Genomic DNA, 14,614 nt, shown 5'->3' with positions numbered 1-14,614 from the left:
TCGTTTTGGTCCGGTTACGGATTGGACACTGCCGGTTCAGCCACTGCCATCTGCTGACGGCTGTGTCAGTGCTGTTCTGCCATGTGGGCAATTGCTGACGGTGCGCCACATTTTAGCATCCTGTCCGAATTTTAATACACTGCGCATTGATCTCGGCCTGCCATGTACTCTGGGTGAAATATTAGCGGATGACCCAGGAGCAGGTGCTCACGTTCTTCGTTTTATCCACTTGACAAACTTGTCTGAGGACATTTGATCATGCTGTTTTCTTTTCATCCCTTGCCTGTTAATGTGACTTTTATAGTGTTGTCCTTTTTAGTTGCTGTTTTAACCTTGTGCCTCGCAGTACATTCATAATTTAGTCTGGGTGCTAATGACCACTGTAGTTGTGCGCCCTAAAACCACAAAAAAAAAAAACCTCTTTCTCTGCACCTCCACACCCTCCATCTCCTTCATCAAGGCAATTTCCAGCACCGCCCCCTTTCGGATGTTGAACTTCGCCCTGACATCTACCCTTCCTTCCAACTGTAACCTGACCTCGTTCCCTCCCCATATCCACAGCTCGTGGTCTTACGGTCGTGTTCTTGCTTCCCAAGCGTGGGTCCCAGGTTCGATTCCCGGTGGGGTCAAGGATTTTCACCTGTCTCGAGATGACTGGGTGTTTGTGTTGTCCTGAACATTTCATCATCATTCATGAAAGTGGAGAGTTTGGAGTGAGCAAAAGTTGGCGATGTGTACAGGTGCTGATAACCGAGCAGTTAAGTGCCCCACAAACCAATCATCATCATCATCATCATCATCATCATCATCATCATCATCCCTCTCTCCCCCCTCCCCCCCCCCTTCTGTCGCAGCTGTATATACAAAAGTAATTTTGAATAGACTATAGGTAGACTTAGACTATGTGCATCCTACAATATATGTTGTTACACAGGAAACCTAAATCTCATGAAAATTAAACTTAAACAAAGATACATTACCTAAAAGATGTTAGTTATCTCATGTAAAATAAAAAATTTTTCAATTATTTTGCAGGTAGAAGCTGAGAGATTGATTAGAACGACAGTGTTTGTGTATAGCTACTGTACCTAATTCACAGGCCTCTGACCAACTTGCATTGCATGTAGTTTTAGTAATGTGTGCTCAGTTCTATTGATATTGCAGATTTATATATTTTACATTATAAAATATAGTTATAATGTACAGTTTTGAAATTTTTATATCGCTTAAATAATGAAGTTGGTAATTAAATTGGCTGATAGTACTGTTTCTGTTCACCAGAATCACTTCACTCCAGACCAATTTGAAACCAACAGAGCTTGTGGAGTGGTAAAACTTAAACCAAATGCTGTGACAACCATTTCTTGTCATCATAAGCCACCAGTGGGATGTAAAGCTCCTTCTGAGAGAAACCTGTTGGCCCACTAGAGAAACAAACTGAGGATACTGGTAACTGGAAAATAACATTCACTACTTCAATAGCTTTTTATATATGTCATGCTGTCACACGCTGCTGAATTGCAGTACTGTGAATATCTTGTGTAACTGCTAACGGTTCACATTTGTTGTTTTTATCAGTAGGACACACAGAATTTCCCTTCACAGCATTATGCTTGCAAACAGTGGGCTTACTTGTATCGTAGAAGTTGTCGTAGTAAATACTTTGTCAATTGAGTACAATAAGCATTTACTTTTTAATTGTTGTTGTAAATACATAGCTTAGAGTTTCTTCTTTAGAAATAAGAGAAGGAGTTTATCTACATCATTTATTATTTGCTGATGATCAAGTAGTCATAGCACAAGATGGGGAGGATGCTAACTATATGTGCAATCAACTAACAGTAGCATACAAAACTTGGGGTTTGAAGATTAATTACCAAAAAACAGAATACTTGACTAATGATTCAGATGAGCTATACATTGAAGGAAAGAAAATCAAAAAGATAAACACTTTCTGTTATTTGGGATCCATTTTAGAAATGGAGGGAAAATCAGGGCCAGAAATCAATAAAAGAATTAGTAGCGGATGGAGGGTCATTGGGATGCTTAACTCAGTCTTATGGAGCAGGAATGTAATGAGCAGAACTAAAAAAATAATATACAAATCCATATTGGAGAGTGTGGTTCTGTAAGGAACGGAGACCTGGACAATTAACATGAAGCACATTAAAAAATTACAAGCTCCAGAGATGGACTTTTGGAGAAGATCAGCAAGAATCTCCAGGAAAGAAAAGATAAGGAACACCGAAGTAATAAGGAGAATGGAAATAAAAGAAAGAATATGTGACGTAATGGACACGAAGAAATTACAGTGGTACGGGCATGTATGACGAATGAAGAAAACCAGAATACCAAAATTGATAATGGAGTGGGAACCGGAGGGGAGAAGAAGAAGACGACGACCTATGACCACCTGGCTCCAAAATGTACAGCACACAATGAGGAGAATGGGCGCAGAGGAAGAAGATACACAAGATCGAAACACCTGGAGGAATATTTTGAGAATATAGTTTAAGAACATTGATTGTTTGTATTGTAATTTCCAAGTAAATTATTATGTTGGAGATAAGCCTCTGTAATGAGGAAAAGCTCAAAATAATATAATACAGTTTCTTCTTTTGAAGTTATATTTAATACTCTCATTTAAACACTCAGTTGTGTACAGAAACAGACTCAAACATTTCATTTACAACAACCGTATATTTTTCAAACTGGCACGTCCAGGGTCTGTTAGTGGTGGGAACAAAATACTTTGTCACAAGTTAATTTAGCAAGCACGGCCACATCTCTTACATACACAGTCCACTTCTATTGGTATCTGATGAAATATGTCTTTTCTCCTACATTTTAGCATGTGGCTTTTCTGTACCATTTTTTAACTCTGTATACAGAGCTTTACATTTGTTGGCAATACGTGGCACAACAGGTGTTAAGATGTCTAATGTTGTGGTTGAGTTTGGTCATTATTTAATCTTTTATTGTAAAGAATATTTACTTGCACTTAACTGCACTCCGCGCTACAACCCACATCAGGAAGTACGACTGGCTTCACAGCTCTTGTAATTTAAGTATTCAGGCCACACAAGCTCTGTTATTATTGAACTGTTGTATAGTGAAGGTCTGTTAAATTACAGTGCTGTCAGATTTCTTTGGTGCCTTAGCAAAGAGCTAAGGATTTTTGTAAACACTGTGGTAGTGTTTATTGGGAATTAAATATTATTGGTCGCCTACAATTTCACTTTAGTATATGGCATTACTTTTCCATTCCATAGTATTAAGAGCCCACCTCCAGAATATTTTGGGCTCTTAATACTATGAAATGGAAAAGTAATGACATGGAGAAGAAATAAAAACTTTGAGGTTTGCTGATGACATTGTAATTCTGTCAGCGACAGCGAAGGACTTGGAACAGCAGTTGAATGGAATGGATAGTGTCTTGAAAGGAGGATATAAGATGAACATCAACAAAATCAAAACGAGGATAATGGAATGTAGTTGAATTAAGTAGGGTGACGCTGAGGGTATTAGATTAGCAAACGAGACACTTAAAGTAGTAAACGAGTTTTGCTGTTTGGGGAGCAAAATAACTCATGTTGTTCGAAGTAGAGAGGGTATAAAATGTAGACTGGGAATGGCAAGGAAAGCGTCTCTGAAGAAGAGAAATTTGTTAACATCGAGTATAGATTTAAGTGTCAGGAAGTCGTTTCTGAAAGTATTTGTATGGAGTGTAGCCATGTATGGAAGTGAAACATGGACGATAAATAGTTTAGACAAGAAGAGAATAGAAGCTTTCAAAATGTGGTGCTACAGAAAAATGCTGAAGATTAGATGGGTAGATCACATAACTAATGAGAAGGTATTGAATAGGATTGGGGAGAAGAGAAGTTTGTGGCACAACTTGACTAGAAGAAGGGATCAGTTGGTAGGACATGTTCTGAGGCATCTTTATTAGAAGATGCTAGGCTGTTAATGGAAGAGGCTATACCTATGCAATTTGATACAATTGAAATCTCACCCACTTCTCCCTCTGAAATTAGGAAAATAGTAAACTTGCTTAAAAGCAAAATCTCACATGGAATTGATAGCATTTCCAGCAAAATACTAAAAGCTTGTTCTCGACAGATAAGTAAGATTCTCAGCCACCTGTGTAATAGCGGTCTGGAACAGAGCATTTTCCCTGATAGACTGAAATATGCTATTGTTATACCTTTACATAAAAAAGGGGATAGATCTGATGTCAACAATTACCGTCCAATCTCCCTTCTAACAGCTTTATCCAAAATTTTTGAGAAAGTAATGTATTCAAGAGTAGCTTCACATATCTGTAAAAATGAAGTGCTAACAAAATGTCAGTTTGGTTTCCAGAAAGGTTTTTCAACAGAAAACGCCATATATGCTTTCACCAATCAAATTTTGAATGATCTGAATATCCAAACACCACCCATTGGGATTTTTTGTGATCTCTCAAAGGCTTTTGATTGTGTAAATCATGAAATTCTGCTAGACAAGCTGAAGTATTGTGGCATGAGTGGGACAGTGCACAAATGGTTTAATTCGTACCTAGCCAGAAGATTGCAGAAAGTTGAAATAAGCAGTTCTCATAATATGCAAAGAGCAGCACATTCCTCAAACTGGGGAACTATCAAGAATGCGGTTCCACAAGGGTCGGTCTTGGGTCCTTTGTTGTTCTTAATATACTGTATATTAATGACTTGCCATTCTACATTCATGAAGAAGCAAAGTTAGTTCTCTTTGCTGATGATACAAGTATAGTAACCACACCTGACAAACAAGAATTAACTGATGAAATTGTCAATAATGTCTTTCAGAAAATTACTGAGTGGTTTCTTGTAAATGGACTGAATTTTGATAAGACACAGTACATACAGTTCTGTACAGTAAATGGTATGACACCATTAATAAATATAGACCTTAATCAGAAGCATATAGCTAAGGTAGAATATTCAAAATTTTTAGGTGTGTCCATTGATGAGAGATTAAATTGGAAGAAACACATTGATGATCTGCTGAAACGTTTGAGTTCAGCTACTTATGCAATAAGGGTCATTGCAAATTTTGGTGATAAACATCTTAGTAAATTAGCTTCCTATGCCTATTTTCACTCATTGCTTGCATATGGCATCATATTTTGGGGTAATTCATCACTGAGGAATAAAGTATTTATTGCACAAAAGCGTGTAATCAGAATAATAGCTGGAGTCCACCCAAGATCATCCTGCAGACATTTATTTAAGGATCTAGGGATATTCACAGTAGCTTCTCAGTATATGTACTCTCTTATGAAATTTGTTATTAACAACCAAACCCAATTCAAAAGCAATAGCAGTGTGCATAACTACAATACTAGGAGAAAGGATGATCTTCACTATTCAAGATTAAATCTAACTTTGGCTCAGAAAGAGGTGAATTATACTGCCACTAAAGTCTTTGGTCACTTACCAAATAGTATCAAAAGTCTGACAGATAACCAACAAGTATTTAAGAAGAAATTAAAAGAATTTCTGAATGACAACTCCTTCTACTCCATAGAAGAATTTTTAGATATAAATTAAGAAAAAAAAGAAAAAAAAACAACCAAAAAAGTTGTTATATTAACTTAATTATCTTGTTAAATTAACTTAATTATGTCATGTATTAGAAAATTTGACTCGTTCCACATCATTACGAAATATCGTATTCGTGATCCATGGAACTAGTAATAATCTAATCTAATCTAATCTAAGGGATCACCAATTTAGTATTGGAGGGCAGCGTGGAGAGTAAAAATCGTAGAGGGAGACCAAGAATGAATACACTAAACAGATTCAGAAGGATCTAGGTTGCAGTATGTACCAGGAGATGAAGAAGCTTGCACAGGATAGGGTAGCATGGAGAGCTACATCAAACCAGTCTCAGGACTGAAGACCACAACAACAACAAAAAGAGCCCACCTGGAATTTTACAACTCATATTGTCACAGAGTTGCCTCTGTCCCTTGAAACTAAGATTTTGGCATCTTATGAATCTTTAATGGTTCATGGTGTGGGTTCCTGTAGTCATGTCCTAGTTCATGAACCATGGGCAACGTATGAGTGGCCAAGTAAGTGGTCCCGACAGTTGGGATACCAGTTACTTTGGAATAAGGCTGGGCATCTCGGACATATTCTGAGTCGTGGTCACCTTTGTGCTCATGCAGCAAAGACTACCAAATCCACCAGTTAGTCCCTCAGCCGTTAGGGGTAAAACCCAATGGGACTCGGGGCAAGTAAGGCTAGCAACCTGCTTCCCTGGTACTTTAAATATGATGCTGGCAACAATCAGAGCAAAATGCCTCGGACCTTTGGAGGTGATGGAGTCCCACCTCTAACTGACAAACCAGGGACTCCTAAGATACGACTTGGCAAACAAATGGTAATGAGATGGGGAGCTATTAATATCAATGGGGGCTACTCTGGGAAGAAGGTAGAGCTGGCAGAGGCTGCAAGTAAGATGGGGCTGGACGTTTTAGCTGTTAGTGACATTCGGGTAACGGGTGAGAAAGAAGAGGAAGTGGGAGAATACAAGGTCTACTTGTCAGGAGTCAAAGCAGGAATAGCACAATGGGGTGTAGGGCTTTACATCAGGAAAGAAATGGAACCCAGCGTAGTTGCAATATGGTATGTAAACGAATGACTGATGTGGATAGATTTGACAGTGTCTAGCAAGAAAATTAGGATTGTGTCAGTATATTCGCATTGTGAAGGGACTGATCAAGATAAGATGGATAGTTTTTATGAGGCACTCAGTGATGTAGTTATTAGAGTAAAGGACAAGGACAGTGTTCTGCTCATGGGTGATTTTAACGCCAGGATTGGAAATCGAACAGAAGGGTATGAAAAGGTTATGGGTAAATTTGGAGAGGATATGGAGGCCAACAGGAGCGGGAAACAACTCTTGGATTTCTGTGCCAGTATGGGCTTAGTAATCACAAACTCCTTTTTTAAACATAAGAACATTCACCGGTATATGTGGGAAAGCAGGGGAACCAGATCTGTCATTGACTATATAATAACAGATCAGGAATTCAGGAAGGCTGTGAGGGACACACGTGTATTCAGGGGATTCTTTGATGACACTGATCATTATTTAATCTGCAGTGAAATTGGGATTGTGAGGCCGAAAGTGCAGGAGGTCAGGTCCATATGTAGGAGGATAAGAGTGGAGAAACTTCAGGATAAGGAAATCAGGCACAAGTACATAACAGCGATCTCAGAAAGGTACCAGTTAGTTGAATGCAGTCAATTACAGTCATTGGAAAAGGAATGGACAAGGTACAGGGACACAGTACTAGAAGTGGCTAAAGAATGTCTTGGAACAGTAGTGTGTAAATTGCACCATCCAAGAAGAAATTTTGGGAAGACTTTGGAAACAGGTTGGAGACATTGGGTCAAGCTGCTGGAAAACCATTCTGGAATGTAATTAGCAGTCTTCGAAAGGGAGGTAAGAAGGAAATGACAAGTATTTTGGACAGGTCGGGAAAACTGCTGGTGAATCCTGTGGACGCCTTGGGCAGATGGAGGGAATATTTTGAAGAGTTGCTCAATGTAGGTGAAAATACGATCAGTAATGTTTCAGATTTCGAGGTAGAATGGAACAGGAATGATCATGGAAGTAGGATCACGTTTGAGGAAGTGGAGAAAATGGTCAATAGATTGCAGTGCAATAAAGCAGCTGGGGTGGATGAAATTAAGTCGGAACTCATCAAATACAGTGGAATGTCAGGTCTTAAATGGCTACACAGAATAATTGAAATGGCCTGGGAGTCGGGACAGGTTCGATCAGACTGGACAAAAGCAGTAATCACACCAATCTTTAAACATGGAAACAGAAGAGATTGTAACAACTACAGAGGTATCTCTTTAATCAGCGTTGTGGGTAAAATCTTCTCAGGTATTGTTGAAAGGAAAGTGCGTGTATTAGTTGAGGACCAATTGGATGAAAATCAGTGTGGGTTTAGGCCTCTTAGAGGTTGTCAGGACCAGATCTTTAGCTTACGGCAAATAATGGATAAGTGTTATGAGTGGAACAGGGAATTGTATCTATGCTTTATAGATCTAGAAAAGGCATATGACCGGGTTCCTAGGAGGAAGTTATTGTCTGTTCTACGAGATTATGGAATAGGAGGCAAACTTTTGCAACCAATTAAAGGTCTTTACATGGATAGTCAGGCAGCAGTTAGAGTTGATGGTAAACTGAGTTCATGGTTCAGAGTAGTTTCAGGGGTAAGACAAGGCTGCAACCTGTCTCCACTGTTGTTCATATTATTTATGGATCATATGTTGAAAACAATAGACTGGCTGGGTGAGATTAAGATATGTGGACACAAAATAAGCAGTCTTGCATATACGGATGACTTAGTTGTGATGGCAGATTAGATTGAAAGTTTGCGGAGTAATATTTCAGAGCTAGATCAGAAATGTAAGGACTATGGTATGAAGATTAGCATCTCCAAAACGAAAGTAATGTCAGTGGGAAAGAAATATAAACGGATTGAGTTCCAAATAGGAGGAACAAAGTTAGAACAGGTGGGCGGTTTCAAGTACTTAGGATGCATATTCTCACAGGATGGCAACATAGTGAAAGAACTAGAAGCGAGATGTAGCAAAGCTAATGCAGTGTGCGCTCAGCTACGATCTACTCTCTTCTGCAAGAAGGAAGTCAGTACCAAGACTAAGTTATCTGTGTACCGTTCAATCTTTCGACCAACTTTGTTGTATGGGAGCGAAAGCTGGGTGGATTCAGGTTACCTTATCAACAAGGTTGAGGTTACGGATATGAAAGTAGCTAGGATGATTGCAGGTACTAGTAGATGGGAACAATGGCAGGAGGGTGTCCACAATGAGGAAATCAAAGAAAAACTGGGAATGAACTCTATAGATGTAGCAGTCAGGGCGAACAGGCTTAGATGGTGGGGTCATGTTACACGCATGGGAGAAGGAAGGTTACCCAAGAGACTCATGGGTTCAGCAGTAGAGGGTATGGAGTCGGGGCAGACCAAGGAGAAGGTACCTGGATTCGCTTAAGAATGATTTCGAAGTAATAGGTTTAACATCAGAAGAGGCACCAATGTTAGCACTGAATAGGGGATCATGGAGGAATTTTATAAGGGGGCCTATGCTCCAGACTGAACGCTGAAAGGCACAATAAGTCTTAAATGATGATGATGATGAATCTTTAAATCACATACCACATCCTACTGAGAAACAATTTCTGGCTGCTTGAAAGCATATTATAGTATTAAATACTTTTTCATTTTTGAAGATTGTAATATTGCAAATTTGTGTTCCAGAGGTTGGAGAGCCTTCAAATGTGACCAGTGACATCAGTCCTCCAGAGAATCTGGACGCAACAGGAGATGAAGTCACCACTCTGAAGAACCTAGTACAACAGCTTTGGGCTGAAATTTTAGCTTTGAAGAGAAAACTCAACTTCTCTCAGAAAGGGGGGAGACAAGAGTGTGTTTAGAATAAGACAACTTTCTTGCCAGCCTGCATGGTTTATTTGATGCAGATCTGTTTGCAGTATTAACAAAGGGGACATGTAAAGGTAGCAAATGGTCAGTGGAATCACTCCAGAAAGGGCTGAAAATTAAGACTAGCTTGTGGGTGTACATGGTAGAAAATAAATTTCCGTTTCCTTCAAACAGAACCCTGAGATGTAATTTAGACCTGGTGTGCTGAGGGAGCTAATGAGTTTCCTGAAAGTTAAGTTTGACCTCATGCTGCCAGATGAAAAATGTGCTCCTCTCCTCATGGATGAGGGTCATATCATTCCATCATTGATTGGAGCATTAGTTGTTATGCTGGGTGGTATTACCTGAAAATGGAAACATACAATAGGTTACCATTACACAGGCCATCATTTTCCAGTTCTCATGTCAAAAACATCACTATAAGCATTTAGTGAATCTGAGGCACTCGGTATCAATGTTCACTACGTCGTGTCAGATACGGCAGGGCAAAATCGAGCTGTATGGTGAGAATTTGGAATTGTTGTTGGCAGGTTTTCAAAATTAGTCAATTTTTGCCAGTATCCTTGTGATAACAGGAAGCTAATTTTCCTCAGAGATACACCACACATTTTGAAAATATGAGGAACCACTTAGTCACTGGGCAATAAGTCTTCCTTTCACAAAACTTTGTTGAGGAATGATATCTACCTTGTAATGAGGTACATATAAATCGTGTAAAACAGTTGCTTGAGATAGACAATGGTTTAAGTCTTAAACTGGCACCACAACTGCATGAGAGGTGTTTGATGCCAAACCTTTATGATAAAATGAAAGTTGGCTTGGCTACTACCCTAATTAACAGCCAGACTGCAGCAGCCATTGAGTATGGTGTCAGGACAGAGAAACTGCAGAAAAATGCTTTAACCACAGCACAGTTTCTAAAGCACGTTCATAAGTGGTTTCGCCTCATGACATGTAGAGCTCCAGTTATGGCTCTGAGTCGTTCTGATGAACAAACATACAGTGAGGCTCTCTGTCATCTGGAGGACACTCTGTGTTTATTTGAAGAGTTGAAAATTGGCCTGGAGGGTGCCTGGAAACCAGTTCAGTCTTTGTAGTTTTGTCAACTGTAGGTATTTTGGAATTGCAGGACACATTCATGAATGAGAAGAATTTTAAATTTCTGCTGACAAGTAGATTTGCACAAGATGCTTTAGGAAATCTGTTTTCAATGGTCTTCTTCAAAAATCCAGTATCAGCACCATCAGAACTGAAAACAGCACTGATGATTATTACTCTTTCTTAATTCTTTATTTCTACCACTGATAATGAAAATTAAGACAGTAGATTCCTGGCAGAATTAATGGGGTAATTTGTAAGTGAAGATGAGGATAAGTGTGCTGAGGAAGTTGACGAGCCACTTGCAACATGGTGTGTGATGATGAGCACCAGTCTCTCTACTATTTATGTTGTCACAATGTTAGGCAAGCTATGAAGCGCCTTGCACTTTGGAAATTTTGCGAGGAGAGCCTAATCGCATCTAAAGAAAATCCCTGTACGTCTGTGAACATGCTTTTACATCTCAAGTCCTTTAAAGATACCTCACTTATTCAACCACCAAGTGAGGTTTTCAGTGTATTGCAAATGGCAAAGGTTCATTTGAGAAGCAACAAGAAGAAATTACTCACAAATGAAGTTTTGGTCTCTGATATAGCCACTTCTGTGTTTGCATCAGTGGAGGAGAAAGTAGTTTTCCCAGCCAGCCACTTTATACAGAAGAAAATAATTCACTTTGTTGGCAACAAGAGTACATATGCTTCTAAATGAGGCAAATAAAAGATACCAGGGTGTAGTGACACAGGGCAGTAGACGCTTGGCCATGAGAAAATTATTGCAGAATCTGCGACTTCCAGAATCACTTTTTACTAAATAATTTGGAAAATTGACATTGAAACTTCTTAAGGTTATCGTTAACATGTTGTTGTTGTTGTGGTCTTCAGTCCTGAGACTGGTTTGATGCAGCTCTCCATGCTACTCTATCCTGTGCAAGCTTTTTCATCTCCCAGTACCTACTGCAACCTACATCCTTCTGAATCTGCTTAGTGTATTCATCTCGTGGTCTCCCTCTACGATTTTTACCCTCCACGCTGCCCTCCAATACTAAATTGGTGATCCCTTGATGCCTCAGAACATGCCCTACCAACCGATCCCTTCTTCTGGTCAAGTTGTGCCACAAACTCCTCTTCTCCCCAATCCTATTCAATACTTCCTCATTAGTTACATGATCTACCCATCTAATCTTCAGCGTTCTTCTGTAGCACCACATTTCGAAAGCTTCTATTCTCTTCTTGTCTAAACTATTTATCGTCCATGTTTCACTTCCATACATGGCTACACTCCATACGAATACTTTCAGAAATGACTTCCGGACACTTAAATCAATACTGGATGTTAACAAATTTCTCTTCTTCAGAAACGCCTTCCTTGCCATTGCCAGTCTACATTTTATATCCTCTCTACTTCGACCATCATCAGTTATTTTGCTCCCCAAATAGCAAAACTCCTTTACTACTTTAAGTGCCTCATTTCCTAATCTAATTCCCTCAGCATCACCCGACTTAATTAGACTACATTCCATTATCCTTGTTTTGCTTTTGTTGATGTTCATCTTATATCCTCCTTTCAAGACACTGTCCATTCCATTCAACTGCTCTTCCAAGTCCTTTGCTGTCTCTGACAGAATTACAATGTCATCGGCGAACCTCAAAGTTTTTATTTCTTCTCCATGAATTTTAATACCTACTCCGAATTTTTCCTTTGTTTCCTTTACTGCTTGCTCAATATACAGATTGAACAACATCGGGGAGAGGCTACAACCCTGTCTTACTCCCTTCCCAACCACTGCTTCCCTTTCATGTCCCTCGACTCTTATAACTGCCATCTGGTTTCTGTACAAATTGTAAATAGCCTTTCGCTCCCTGTATTTTACCCCTGCCACCTTTAGAATTTGAAAGAGAGTAATCCAGTCAACATTGTCAAAAGCTTTCTCTAAGTCTACAAATGCTAGAAACGTAGGTTTGCCTTTCCTTAATCTTTCTTCTAAGATAAGTCGTAAGGTCAGTATTGCCTCACGTGTTCCAGTGTTTCTACGGAATCCAAACTGATCTTCCCCGAGGTTGGCTTCTACTAGTTTTTCCATTCGTCTGTAAAGAATTCGTGTTAGTATTTTGCAGCTGTGACTTATTAAGCTGATAGTTCGGTAATTCTCACATCTGTCAACACCTGCTTTCTTTGGGATTGGAATTATTATATTCTTCTTGAAGTCTGAGGGTATTTCGCCTGTTTCATACATCTTGCTCACCAGATGGTAGAGTTTTGTCAGGACTGGCTCTCCCACGGCCGTCAGTAGTTCCAATGGAATATTGTCTACTCCGGGGGCCTTGTTTCGACTCAGGTCTTTCAGTGCTCTGTCAAACTCTTCACGCAGTATCGTATCTCCCATTTCATCTTCATCTACATCCTCTTCCATTTCCATAATATTGTCCTCAAGTACATCGCCCTTGTATAGACCCTCTATATACTCCTTCCACCTTTCTGCTTTCCCTTCTTTGCTTAGAACTGGGTTTCCATCTGAGCTCTTGATATTCATACAAGTCGTTCTCTTATCTCCAAAGGTCTCTTTAATTTTCCTGTAGGCGGTATCTATCTTACCCCTAGTGAGATAGGCCTCTACATCCTTACATTTGTCCTCTAGCCATCCCTGCTTAGCCATTTTGCACTTCCTGTCGATCTCATTTTTGAGACGTTTGTATTCCTTTTTGCCTGTTTCACTTACTGCATTTTTATATTTTCTCCTTTCATCAATTAAATTCAATATTTCTTCTGTTACCCAAGGATTTCTACTAGGCCTCGTCTTTTTACCTACTTGATCCTCTGCTGCCTTCACTACTTCATCCCTCAAAGCTACCCATTCTTCTTCTACTGTATTTATTTCCCCCATTCCTGTCAATTGCTCCCTTATGCTCTCCCTGAATCTCTGTACAACCTCTGGTTCTTTTAGTTTATCCAGGTCCCATCTCCTTAAATTCCCACCTTTTTGCAGTTTCTTCAGTTTTAATCTACAGGTCATAACCAATAGATTGTGGTCAGAGTCCACATCTGCCCCTGGAAATGTCTTACAATTTAAAACCTGGTTCCTAAATCTCTGTCTTACCATTATATAATCTATCTGATACCTTTTAGTATCTCCAGGGTTCTTCCATGTATACAACCTTCTTTCATGATTCTTAAACCAAGTGTTAGTTATGATTATGTTGTGCTCTGTGCAAAATTCTACCAGGCGGCTTCCTCTTTCATTTCTGTCCCCCAATCCATATTCACCTACTATGTTTCCTTCTCTCCCTTTTCCTACACTCGAATTCCAGTCACCCATGACTATTAAATTTTCGTCTCCCTTCACAATCTGAATAATTTCTTTTATTTCATCATACATTTCTTCAATTTCTTCGTCATCTGCAGAGCTAGTTGGCATATAAACTTGTACTACTGTAGTAGGTGTGGGCTTCGTATCTATCTTGGCCACAATAATGCGTTCACTATGCTGTTTGTAGTAGCTTACCCGCATTCCTATTTTCCTATTCATTATTAAACCTACTCCTGCATTCCCCCTATTTGATTTTGTGTTTATAACCCTGTAGTCACCTGACCAGAAGTCTTGTTCCTCCTGCCACCGAACTTCACTAATTCCCACTATATCTAACTTCAACCTATCCATTTCCCTTTTTAAATTTTCTAACCTACCTGCCCGATTAAGGGATCTGACATTCCACGCTCCGATCCGTAGAACGCCAGTTTTCTTTCTCCTGATAACGACATCCTCTTGAGTAGTCCCCGCCCGGAGATCCGAATGGGGGACTATTTTACCTCCGGAATATTTTACCCAAGAGGACGCCATCATCATGTAATCATACAGTAAAGCTGCATGCCCTCGGGAAAAATTAACATATTGAGGTACAAAATCTGTGGTAACATTTTCTCTTCAAATAATCTCATTTTTGTTTGACTTACAGTGATTTTTACAAAATTTTTGTTCCATGTTTCTTTCTGAGTGTGGAATGTTATTAT

The sequence above is a fragment of the Schistocerca americana genome, chromosome 11 (genome assembly GCF_021461395.2).
Source record: "Schistocerca americana isolate TAMUIC-IGC-003095 chromosome 11, iqSchAmer2.1, whole genome shotgun sequence".
In the NCBI taxonomy this organism is placed as follows: domain Eukaryota; kingdom Metazoa; phylum Arthropoda; class Insecta; order Orthoptera; family Acrididae; genus Schistocerca; species Schistocerca americana.
The sequence above is the reverse complement of the archived record's forward strand: the minus strand, read 5'-3'. Positions refer to the sequence as shown.